The 13476-nt window shown below is 41.4% G+C and overlaps 1 protein-coding gene across 1 annotated transcript in view; it reads right to left on the bottom strand.

Annotated features, from left to right (window-relative positions):
- Positions 1-4501, bottom strand: part of LOC129467502 (aspartate-rich protein 1-like) — a 172960-nt gene extending 168459 nt beyond the window's left edge. The window contains exon 1 of the mRNA XM_063622361.1: positions 4307-4501. The gene's annotated coding sequence lies outside the window, so the exon portion shown is untranslated. The remainder of the gene's footprint in view (positions 1-4306) is intronic.
- Positions 4502-13476: the final 8975 nt, after the last annotated feature.

The following is a 13476-nucleotide window of genomic DNA, read 5'->3' as shown; positions in this document are numbered from 1 at the left end:
GCAGAATGAGTTAGGGAGGAGTCCCTCCTCCTTGACTTTTTTCTACCAGTAGAACTACAAAACACTGATGACAAAAATCACAGATGATACAAACAAATAGAAGAACATTCCATGCTCATAGATTAGAAGAATCAGTATTGTAAAAATGGCCATGCTGCCCAAAACAATCTATAGATTCAATGCTATTGCTATCAAACTACAAATGTTATTTTTCACAGGATGGGTAAAAACTATTCTAAAATTAATATGGAACAAAAAAAGAGCCCAAATAGCCAAAGTCATCCTAAGCAAAAAGAACAAAGCTAGAGGTGATCATATTACCCAACTTCAAGCTATACTATAAGGCTACAATAACCAAAACAGCATAGTGCTGGTACAGAAACAGACACATAGGCCAGTGGAACAGAAGAGAGAACCCAAAAATAAAGCCACACGCAGCTTCAGCTATCTGATCTTTGACAAAGTCAACAAAAATAAGCAATAGGGAAAGGACTCCGTGTTCAATAAACGGTGCTGGAATAGCTGGCTAGCCATAAGCAGAAGATTGAAACTGGATCCCTAACTTTTACCATATACAAAAAAGTCCTCAAAAAATGCAAAAAACGTCCTCAAAAGCAACTGCAACAAAAGCAAAAATTGACAAGTGGGACCCAATTGAACTAAAGTGCTTTTGCACAGCAAAAGAAACTACCAACAGAGTAAACAGACACCCTACAAAATGGGAGAAAATATTCGCAAACTATGCATCTGGCAAAGGTCTAATATCCAGATTCTATAAGGAACTTAACAACAAAAAAACAAATAATTCCATTAAAAAATGGGCAAAAGACATGAACAGACACTTCTCAAAAGAAGACATACAAGCAACCAACAAACATGAAAAAATGCTCAACATCAGTAATCATCAGAGAAACGTAAATCAAAACCACCATGAGATACCATCTCACTCCAGGCAAATGGCTATTATTTTAAAAAACAACAAAAACAACAACAACAACAACAACAACAACAACAAAAACAGATGCTGATAAGGCTTTGGAGAAAAGGAAACGCCTATACACTGCTGGTGGGAATGTAAATTAATTCAGCCACTGTGAAAAGCTGTTTGGAGATTTCCCAAAGAACTTAACAAAGAACTACCATTCAACCCAGCAATCCTATTACTGAATATACTTATTTTCTTTCCAAAAGAAAATAAATCATTCTACCAAAAGAAAAAACACTACATCCACTCATATGTTCATCACAGCACTATTCATAATAATGAAGACAAGGAATCAACCTACGTGCCCATCAATGGTGGACTGGATAAAGAAAATGAGGTACATATACACCATGGAATACTATATTGCCATAAAAAAGAATGAAATCGTGTCCTTTGCAGCAACATGAATGCAGCTGGAGGTGATTATCCTAAGCAAATTAACACAGGAACAGAAAACCAAATACCACATGTTGTTACTTATAAGTGAGAGCTAAATACTGGGTACTCATGGACATAAAGATGGTAACAATAGACACCAGGGATGAATGAGGGGAGGGAGGGAAGGGAGCAAGGGTTGAAACACTATTGGGTACTATGCTCGCTACCTACGCAATGGCATCAATCATACCCCAAACCTCATCATCACGCAATACACCCACATAACAAACCTGCACATGCTGTACCCCTTAAATCTAAAGTTAAAGCTGCAATTATTGTTTCTAAAAAGTAATTCAAGATGGACATAGATCTAAATATAAAGCCTAAAACTATAAAAGTTCTCAAAGAAAATATAAAAAAAAACTTTATGACTAGTTCAAGCAAAGACTTTAGATATGAGAGCAAAAACATGAATAAGAGAAAAACAGATAAATTAATTTCATCAAAATTAAAAACTGCTGCTCCTGAAAAGACACTTAAGAGGATGAAAAGACAAGCCGCATGCCAAGAGAAAACACTGGCAAACCATCTATCTAACTGAAGATCTGTACCCAGCATAAATAAAGACCCTTTAAAGCTCAAGAATAAGAAAATAACCTAATAAAAAATGGGCAAATGATCTGAACAGACACTTCAAAGAAGATATGTGGGTGGCAAATAAGCATATGAAAAGTTGTTTAACATCATTAGTCATTAGGAAATGGTAAACTAAAATCACAAGAAGATTCCACTACGTACCTATTAGAGTGGCTACAATTACAAAAGACCATACTAAATGTTGGGAGGGATGTGGAGTAACTGGAATTCTCACACACTGCTAGTGGAAATGTCAAATGAAGCACACACTTTGGAAAAGATTTTGGCAGCTTCTTAGAAGGTAAAGTTAAACTACACCTACTATATGATAAATCCATTCCATTTTTAGGTATTTACCTGAGATAAATGAAAGCATATATCCATACAGAGATTTACATATGGATATTCTCAGCAGCTTTATCTGTGATGGTCAAAAGCTGGAAGAAACACAAGCCATGTGGAACTGTGAGTCCATCAAACCTCTTTCGTTTATAAATTATCCAGTCTCAGGTATGTCTTTATTAGCAGTGTGAGAACAGACTAATACAGTATTAATAACTGAGAAAGCCGAGGGATGGCTGTATCAATTTCATACTCCTATTCTCTCGTTGTGTACATGTTTAAAATTTTCATTATACAGAGTTTTAAAGCATCAAATTCTGGCCTCCAGAGTCCAGGATTATTACTTTTACACTCCCCCTCACCAAAATAAGAGTTATGTATATCATACACTGTATACTGCTTGGAGGCATAATGACTTATGTTAATACCAAATGGCTGGAAATACACCAGCCCTACCTGTCATGGCCTACTGGGGTCCTGCTACATAAATGCATGGTAAGCATAATAAATATTGTATTATAATTTTAATTTTTTTCTACTATGAGAGTGGTTGAAAGACCAGCCACCAGACATCTGCTCCCTAAAGGCCAAGAACAGGTGGGCTAGGTTGTATGTCAACACCTTACTAGTAAAGAAACTACAATCTTTAGGACATAGCTAGATAACCTCACGTTATTAAGAGCTTACATATTGTATCTGAGGTTTTATTCTAATGTCCAAAATAAAATGCATTTAAGCAAATATTTTAATTAACAGGTAATATATTGCCTAGAAAAACTAGTAGCACATAATAAGGCAGTTGTAAAGGTTGAACAAGTTTGTAAGAGAGTGCTTTCTAAACTATAATCAGTGAGTGGGCTTGCTGGCTCTATAATCTCAGCTCTTCGGGAGGTTAAGGCAGAAGCATCACTTCAGGCCAGGAGTCCAAGAACTGCCTGGGCAACATAGCGAGAACTGCTCTCTACACAAAAAATTAAACAGCTAGCCAAGATGGTGGCATGAACCTGTAGTCTCAGTTACTCAGGAGGCTGAGGTAGGAGAATTACTTGAGCCCAGGGGTTTGAGGCTGCAGTGAGCTATGATCTCACCACTGCACTCCAGCCTGGGTGACAGACCTTGTCTCAAAAAAAAAAATTTAATAAACTATAAGCAGCACACAAATGAGAATTGTTACCATTACTGACCACCAAGAAAACCAAAAGATTCTTTTTAATGACCACACAATCATATCAAGATTCTGTTCCTCCAAAATGAAACTACTTTTCTTATATGTAGTTACTAAGTATTTTCCACAAACCACTCATCAAGCACACAGAATAGAGCTCTGTTATCCAAAGTCACAATAAAAACTTGACCACTAGATTTAAGACCACCAAACTCCGCCAGGATTCTGATGTAGTCTGTAAAAGAATCTTAAATAGTTTAATGTCAACTCTTCGAGTTTCCTCAGTTTCTTAACGTCTTTTACCGGAAAGTCTCATATAATTTGCATAGTATTAAACAATTCAGCACAGGACAATCTACGTTCAGGTCACAACCCAATTAAGCTAACTACAAATTTATTTTGTGCTTTTCCTAGAATATTTTAATAATCCACCTTGTGTTTTAATGCCCTTTTTTTTGCAATATAACTAGATATTAAGGTTACATTAAATATACTTGAATTTCACTGGCCCACAAACACAGTCATCAGATACAAAAGTCATCCCCAAACAGACACCAGCTGAAGGATAAATTTATGGGGTCCTCGGTTTACCTAAACAAAGAGACTGAACCTTTATACTCGAAACTATCCCTTTAAATTAGTTACAACAGGCAGGGCATGGTGGCTCACACCTGTAATCCCAGCACTTTGAGAGGCCGAGGCAGGTGGATCACTTGAGCTCAGGAGTTTGAGACCAGCCTGGGCAACATGGTGAAACTCCACTGTATTAGTCCATTTTCACACTGCTGGTAAAGATATACCCGAGACTGGGTAATTTATCCAGGAAAAAGGGTTTAACTGGACTTACAGTTCCACGTGGCTGGGGAGGCCTCACAATCATGGTGGAAGGCAAAAGGTACGTCTTACATAGCAGCAGGCAAAAGAGAGAATGAGAACCAAGTGAAACGGGTTTCCCCTTATCAAACCATCAGATCTCGTGAGACTTACTCATTGCCACGAGAACAGTGTGGGAGAAACTGCCCCGTGATTCAATTATTTCCCACCAGGTTCCTCCCATCACAGGTGGGAATTATGGGAGTACAATTCAAGCTGAGATTTGGGTGGCGACACAGCCCAACCATATCACCCATCTCTACCAAAACTATAAAAAAATTACCCAGGCATGGTGGTACGTGTCTGTGGTCCCAGCTACTTGGGAGGCTGAGGTGGGAGGATTGCTTAAGCCTGGGAGGCAGAGGCTACAGTGAGCCAAGATCGCGCCACTGCATTCCAGCCTGGGTGACAGAGCAAGACTCTGCCTCAAAAAATAAAAAATAGAAATAAATTAGTTATAAGAATCATTTCAGAATCCATTTGCCTTTTCATCAAAATCCTTTAAATCAGGAATAATACAGAGGAGACTATGTTCTAGGGCTGTGGCGTTATTAGAGGACTGAGACTGGGGTCAGGGAGCCTCATGCAGGGAGGGTTGCAGCCTCCTTGTTTCCAAGAGTAATTTTTCTAAAATATAAATCGGACCATGTAATCATCTCATTTAAAAGACTGCAAGGGCCGCTGGGCACAGTGGCTCACACCTGTAATCCTAGCACTTTGGGAGGCCAAGGCAGGGGTATCACCTGAGGTCAGGAATTCGAGACCCATGGTGAAACCCCGTCTCTACTAAAAATACAGAAATTAGCCGGATGTGGTGGCGGGCACCTGTAATCCCAGCTACTCAGGAGGCTGAGGCAGGAGAATTGCTTGAACATGGGAGGTGGAGGTTGCAGTGAGCCGAGATCGCACCACTGCACTCTAGCCTGGGCGACAAAGCGAGACTCCATCTCAAAAAAAAAAAAAAAAGATTGCAAGGGCCTCTCACTTTGCCCAGCGTCCAAACCCCTTAGGGTACTGCAGGGAGCATTTTCAAGGAGGCTGCCTCAACCAGGTCTTGCTGTTGTCCTTCTCACACTGCAGCCACACTTGACTTTTTCATTTTTCATGAAAGACACAGGCTCTTCCAGCTCCATCACTCTGTAAATACCATTCCCTCTAATGCCCTTTCCTTTTCACATGAAAATCTCCTACTCATCCTCCATGACCCAGTTTAGGGGTCACCAACACTATGCAGCCCTCTCCAACTCTGCAGAGGTGAGCCCTCCCACCTCTGTTCCTACTGCTTGCTGTACATCACTGCCGTATCATTTCCCACGATGGACAGTCATGATTTTCTTTTTAATTTATCTTTTGACATTTATGGGTACACAGTAGGTAGATATATTTATGGGGACATGAAATGTTTTGATATAGACATGCAATGTGAAATAAGCACATCATGAAGAATGGAGTATCCAACCCCTCCAGCATTTCTCCTCTGAGTTACAAACTATCCAATTATACTCTTTAAGTTATTTTAAAATGTACAATTAAGTTATTATGGACTATAGTCACTCTGTTGTGTTATTGCACAGCAGGTCTTATTCACTCTTTCTAACTGTTAATGATAGAAGTCCCTGTGTCTCCCACCACCCTTAAAGAGACATCAGCAATCATTCTAGTACTCAATCCCCCACCTTCAACACTGTTGCATACCAAAGGACTCAACATGTCACTGCAAAATGTCCACAAAGGAGTGAAAGAGCATCATCTTTCTAAATAAACTACACAATGATACAAGCATATTCACGTCAGTTAATATTTGCTAAGGATCTGTTATGGGTCTGGAAGTATTCTGGCCACAAGAATATAGAAAGATGACTAAGACTAATTCATTTATACTAAATCTGTACCCACCAACAACATGGAGCCTTCCCCAACTCTCAAGGGGCATCGGGGAGGCCTCTGCTCCCTGGACACAGTAGTTCTCAAACTGGACAGTGTCAATCAGCATCCTCCGGGAGGTCTGGGATGGCCCCGGAAATGCATGTGTCCCACCTGTCCCCGCAGGTGATGATGAAGCCCCTGCTCTGGTCTGAGCTACCGGTGAACAGCGCCCAGCGGGCTGGGCCACCAACCTCGCTCCTGAACATACCCCCAAGCCCACCGTGAGAATTCAGCGAAGAGTAAAGGCTGGAGAAAGTTGCGTGTCCCAGGCTAAGCAGAGCAAAGTGGGGTGAGGGCTTCCCCGCTAGAAACAGAGATGCCCTTAGGGAGCCCCCTGATGGAAGAGCTCTGGGCTTAAGAAGGTCACCACTCCCTTACACTCAGGTGAGAGGTTTTAGTTTGGGTGTTGAAATGTGTTGAGAAATAGAAGGAGAGTGTATTCCCGCCCTTAGGGTTAGAGACAATTAGGGAGCATTTACTGCGAGCACACTCGCACCATGAGGGTGATTTAGGGAAGTGGAAAAGCGAGATAGAGCCCAAACACCGAAGCTGGGGGGAGTTTCCAGCTTCCCGATCTTGGGTCTCGGTGTCTTTCGTCATCGCTGCACCCCGCTGCCTGGGGTTTTCAGTTGCTTCTTATTTTTCTACAGTGTGCACACAAGTTCACATTCAGGATCCATGTGACACTCAGGCTGGAGTGGTGGTAAGGGACACGCAGGCAGTCTTAGGAAGACTTAAGCTGGAAATTAATGTTTTAAAATCCCTTTCATTCACCTGAATTGTTCACGTGTTCCCACGAGCCTAGACGTTGCTAGAATTTGAGTGAATGCTCTGTCTAAACTTACAGGATTAACGGCACCCACCAGATACAATTAAGGTCAAATTTCAGATATTTCATGTAATGTCATCGCAGAAGCAGCCTGATTCCGTCATCAAGTAGCCTGATGCCCTCTTTTATTTTCTCTCCCCACCCCCATCCTCCTCAATCTGATTGCCTGCTATGCCTGCCATCACCATTGGCCAGTTTTACCACGTTTTTCAAGATCCAAGGCACAATAGGCATAAAGTAGCACAAAATATATTAATGAGACAAAGCTATGCATGAGCGAAATATCAGACTTTCATCTTCTACCCACTTTTTTTTTTTTGCTTAAAAACAGGAAGACGGAATGTCTTGTCAAGGGTCACCCCAGGAGGAGGAGTAGATTCCCCAAAAAGCAGAACATATTTTTATGATTTAATGAATACAATTTCTCTCAATGTGTCTGTTTATCATTTGAGCATCCACATGATCAGACCTGACATCTGCCTACATTTTCTTGGTCGTCTTTGACTTCAGTTAAGAACCTTTTGGGTTTTGCTTTTTGCTCTTTTTTTTTCCCCCAGCAGCACGGTGTAGTAAGTTTGGAACAAGACACACCTGAAATCAAATCCCTGCTTTGTGCTGGGTGATCTAAGAGGCAATCTCTTACCTCATTCTACTTTATTGTTCTCATAGGAAAAGTGGAAATGAGGCCTTTTACTCCGGGGTTGTTGAGAAGACAGAGGAGAAAAAGCACATAAAAATGCACATTGTCGGGCTCAGTGGCTCACACCTGTAATCCTGCACTTTGGGAGTCCGAGGCCTGTGGATCGCTTGAGGCCAGGAGTTCAAGACCAGCCTGGCCAACATGAAAAATACATTAAAAATAATGTCTCTATTAAAAATACAAAAATTAGCCAGGCATGGTGGTGCACGCCTGTAACCCAGCTATTCAGGAGGCTGAGGCACAAGAATCGCTTGAACCCAGGAAGCAGAAGCTGCAGTGAGTCGAGATTGCACCACTGCACGCCAGCCTGTGTGAAAGATTGAGACCCTGTCTGAAAAAAAAAAAAAAATTCATCTTGCCTGGCACTGAGTAGATCCTCAATAAAGATCATAGCACTTCCTCTATTTATTTTGCTTCATTTTACCCTGGCATGCTAGAGAAGATACTGAAACTAGTTGTTCACAGTCATTACACTTGAAGCAGGAAGACCCCTTACCAAAAATAACATCTCCCTAGGGCATTTCTAGGAACCAAAATGGCAAAAACATTTGCATTTACAAACAAGAACAATTACTGTTTTGGCAGAAAGAACAAGGAGTCCAAAATGTGATCCTCTAACTGAGGCCCCTGCACCATTTGAGTCAGCTGACTCAATTACCCAGGGGTATTTTTTTCTGGTGTTCATAGTGTATGAATTTCTGTTCCCTGGCTGTCTCTTTGGTTGTCTCACTTTCTCCATCCCCTCTTCTTTCTCTTTCTCTTGCCTCTCTTGACACTGAGCAGCTTTTTGTGTTCACTGCAAACAAAAGGGGTTAATGACAGTGATGAAGTTGTCATAACTGACCTGCTGGATCCTGTTACTAAACACCATCCCCAGCCTGTAATCATCACAAAGAACAGAGAAAACAAATAGCAACCCATTTGTACTTAGCTAATAATGCTCCCTTGCAAATAATTATGTTTCCCACCCCCAGAGGATTTAAATGACTTGGGGCTCATGCTGCTTGTGATAACAGACAAAACTCCAGCGTTCCCACAAGATTCATAATGTTCCCTTTTCTTCTTTTCTACGCCTTTCCATCATTAGAGGAGATGTTGCCGAGATGGGTGCATTAAAGTTTAGGCTTTCCAGAGTTTATTTTGCTAACAACTTGAAAGGAAAAAAGCTAACTAGAGAACTGACTGGTCTTATTTGTTTTAGATTCTGGGCTTTACTAGGACTTCCTACTCTCAGAATCTCTGGACTGTAAACGCTGGGTGGGGTGGGAGCTGGGAATGTTATTCTGGGAAATTAATCACAAAGAAAAGAAAATCAACTCTAAGACTTCAGTTAGAAGATTTTTGAAAATGGCAGAACATGACTGGCCTTCATTCAAGTCAGAATATTTAAAGCAATCCTTGCTAAGAAGAACTTGATTTTGTGTAAGCAGTCCCTTAAATACAGTTGCTTCTCAGGAAAACCACACACAATTGATGTTTGAATGGCTTTATTTACAAACATCTCACTCTGTAAGCCTCTGCAGGTATTTCTAGCCTCCCGGGGGGGCCACTGTCCCGTTTCACCTGTAATTTGGATCACAATTCTGTTTGTTGTCACACACATCATACGAGCTGCTTTTCATGCTACTTTTATCCACAAAGCTTTACAAACTTTAATGGCAGCTCTATATATGACAGCTTTATAAAGATCTGCCAAAAGGTATGATACCAAGCTTTGGTTTTATGAAACTATTAGCTATTAGCATTGAAATGATGTTCAATACAGAAGTACTTTCCTTCAATATGTGAGTGGAAACACATTTCTCTATGGGGACTGCTGGTCAGGGAGTCAGTCTAAAGAAAAGCCACAGTGTTGTGGTTCAGAGCATGGGCTCAAAAGTCAAATGGAAAAGAAGCCCAAGACCAGTCCTTCTGAGCTGTGTGACCTTAGACAAGTTGTCTAATCTCTCTGTGTCTCAGCTCTGTCTCAGTGTTGTTAACGGGATTGCCCTGAGAGCAATGCTGTAACATGTAAAAAGCACTTAGAACTGTGTCTGGCACACAGAAAGCACTCGATAAATATTGACCTGGTTAGCAGCAGCAGCAGCATCATTGGAGCATCTCTGCATCATACAGGGCCTGAAGGAAAGAGACCAGCACTGAGAATGAATAAAACAGTGCTGGCTCTGACCCGCTGGCTCTGGCATTGCTGAGTAACTCTAAGCAAGTCTTTTAAGCTTTTTAAATACCATTTTTTACCAATAATTAATGAAGGGGTTGAAGGAACAGGTCCCCTGATGTCTTTTCAAATTCTGAAATTCTCCAGCTTTATTTAATCCTGCAGTGAATCATTTTGCAAAGTAAAGAATACTTGCTCCCCTCAATAACATCTTATGAGTTTAGGTTTCGGTGCATAGGGCAATACCCAGGGCAGATGTTAGTATTTTTAAATGTGTCATCCATATCTTTCAGACTGCTTTTTATTGTCTAGAAAATGTTAGGTTTTATCTACTAATGAAGAGAAATAAAACTGTCATTCAGACTGTTAGAAATAATAGGGTAATTTTACAAAAAGAAACATATTCAACCTTGAAACTAGAAACCATTTTTGTTTCCCCTAACAAGGGCCTGTCTGTCAATTTCCCACATTTTCAAAGACCCACTGCACAACCTGAATGAAAACACAATGTCAGCCGGGCGCGGTGGCTCATGCCTGTAATCCCAGCACTTTGGGAGGCTGAGGCGGGTGGATCACGAGGTCAGGAGATCGAGACCATCCTGGCTAACACGGTGAAACCCCGTCTGTACTAAAAAATACAAAAAATTAGCCGGGCGTGGTGGTGGACGCCTGTAGTCCCAGCAACTCGGGAGGCTGAGGCAGGAGAATGGCGTGAACCCGGGAGGTGGAGCTTGCAGTGAGCCGAGATCATGCCACTGCACTCCAGCCTGGGCGACAGAGCGAGACTCCATCTCAAAAAAATAAAATAAAATAAAAAGAATTTATAGATTCACAATCACTAAGTCGAAAGGAGGCTAAAATCTGAAGTTAGCATTCAAACAACAGTGCTATTGGAAAAATAAGTTTAAAAAAGGAAAACTGGGGCTAAATAGCTGAATAGTTAATTGTAGTACTTGAGCTATTAACATATTAATAATGAATTACTAATAACAATGATTAACAGTTTTGATATTTAGATATGAAAAAGTGCCTTCCAGAAGAGTTGTATCTGTCCTGTTTCACAAACAGGCAGCATCATCTGTAGCAGGGTATGGAAAGCAGTCACCAAGCACGAAGACACTAGAGTCATTTATATGATCAAGAAAGGGCTTTGGCCTAGCGCGGTGACTCATGCCTATAATCCCAGCACTTTGGGAGGCCGAGGTGGGCGGATCATGAGGTCAGGAGTTCAAGACCAGCCTGACCAACATGGTGAAACCCAACTCTATTAAAAATACAAAAAATTAGCCAGGCGTGGTGGTGGGCACCTGTAATCCCAGCTACTCAGCAGGCTGAAGAAGGAGATTCTCTTGAACCTGGGAGGTGGAGGTTGCAGGGAGCAAAGATCATGCAACTGCACTCCAGCCTGGGCAACAGAGCAAGACTCCATTAAAAAAAGGGGGGGGCTTTAGTTTTTAGGGAAGCAATGCCCTTTTCTCCCTATCCTTTCAAACAGAAATTTAATTTTAAAAATCCTGACCCACTGGGATTTTATTCCCCTTTTCTCTACTCATCAAAGTAGTAGGTCATTAAATCCACGTTCCAAAGCCTGCTGTAATCAGAAGCCCCTTTCTGTATCCAGCTCAGCCTTTGTTATATCACATGGCTTTATGTGTCATAGTCATTATAAAAACAACTGATTTAAGAAGATACATGAGTTTTGGAAAATCTCCAGAGGATGCAGAGGTACAGAGCAGTGGTTCTCAAGCTTTGGGAGCTGCTAGAATCTTCTGGGCAGGCAAGTGGAGGAAAGAAGGACTGGTTCAAAATGCAGATTCCTGGCCCCAGCCCCAGAGACCCTAACTTGAAATGTCCAGGGTGGGGCCTGAGAGTCTGTACTTTTGTGCCAGCATCTTGGACAACACTGAAATCGATGTGGTGTGGATCATTCAAGAACCCTATCTGGAAGCTCAGAGGATCAGACCCTTCCACCTGAAGACAAACCCAACAGCCACTCAGTGTATTTATTTTATGGGGGTACATCACAGGGTATGTATAATGGACCGAATGTTTCTGTCTCCCTAAAATTCATGTTAAAGCTGAATTCCAATGTGATGTTTTTGGAAATGGGAACCTTTGGGAAGTAATTAGGTTTAGATGAAGTCATGGGGGCCAGGTTCCCATGATGGGATCGGTGTTCTTCTAAGAAGATGAAGAGACCAGGGCAATGTGCACTCTCTCTCTCTCTTTCCCTCTCTCTCTCTGTCTCTCTTTGCCTATCCCTGTCTCTCTCTCTCTCTGCCATAGGACACGGTAAGAAGGTGGGCACCTGCAAGACAGGAAAAGAGCCTTCACTGGGGAACTGAATCTGCCGGCAGCTTGACCTTGGACTTCCAAGTCTCCAGATCTGTGAGAAATAAATTTCTGTTATTTGAGCCACCCAGTCTATGGTATTTTGTGATGGCAGCCTGAGCTGACTAAGACAGTGTGTGAGCATGTGAGTGTGGGGGTGTGATACAAGATGAACCAAAGCCAGCTAAAATCTGCCACAGGCTGAGACAACTCATCAGCCAAAAAACTCCAGGTTCAGGCTACATAATATTGTCAGAGATCATCATGTGCCGGTTTTAAGTAAAATATTTTCTCTTCTCTAAAACTCATGAATTTAAAAACTCATGAATATGCTACTGTGTTGGAATTGTTTACATACTTTGCATTTTATAAAGGAAAGCTTCATTCAATCAATATAGTCAGGCTCTGACTCTGATAATAAACGTTTTAATTTCTCATGTGTTTGAAACCACCCCTATGAACTTTATAAAATTAATCAGGAAAAAAGGGAGGAGGAGAAATGAAAATGAAACAAGACTGTAGCACATTCAGCATTAATCATTAAGTCGGCCTGCTCTCTGACCTGCTTCCTCATATTTGTGTGGTACCTATTGTCCTACAATCACGTAGACTCTGTTACAAGATTATACCTCCCCTTAACTGCTCTATAGATAACAACCTGAACATTACAAAACATTAAGTTTTCCTTTTGAGACAGTCCTTCAGGTCCTGCATACTAATAAGACTATAACACTAGCCAATCTGAAGGACCCAATGAGAATCTGACTGCCAGAGAATGCAGTTTTCACATCCTAATGATTTCAGCCCCCTTTCCCTGATCAATCAACAGCCCCAATTCTCTAGTCTCTCACCCTCCATGATCCCCTTAAAAAACCCAGCCCAGGGCTGGGCATGGTGGCTCATGCCTGTAATCTCAGCACTTTGGGAGGCCGAGGCGGGCGGATCACCTGAGGTCAGGAGTTCAAGACCAGCCTGGTCAATATGGTGAATCTCCATCTGTACTAAAAAAAAAAAAAAATATATATATATATATATATATATATATATATATATATATATATATATATATATAAACTAGCTGGGGGTGGTGGTGAATGCCAGCTACTCAGGAGGCTGAGGCAGGAGAATTGCTTGAACCCAGGAGACAGAGGTT

This window comes from Symphalangus syndactylus, chromosome 18 (assembly GCF_028878055.3).
Source record: "Symphalangus syndactylus isolate Jambi chromosome 18, NHGRI_mSymSyn1-v2.1_pri, whole genome shotgun sequence".
Taxonomy (NCBI): Eukaryota; Metazoa; Chordata; class Mammalia; order Primates; family Hylobatidae; genus Symphalangus; species Symphalangus syndactylus.
Note: the sequence above shows the minus strand (reverse complement) of the source record. Positions and strands in the feature narration are given on the sequence as shown.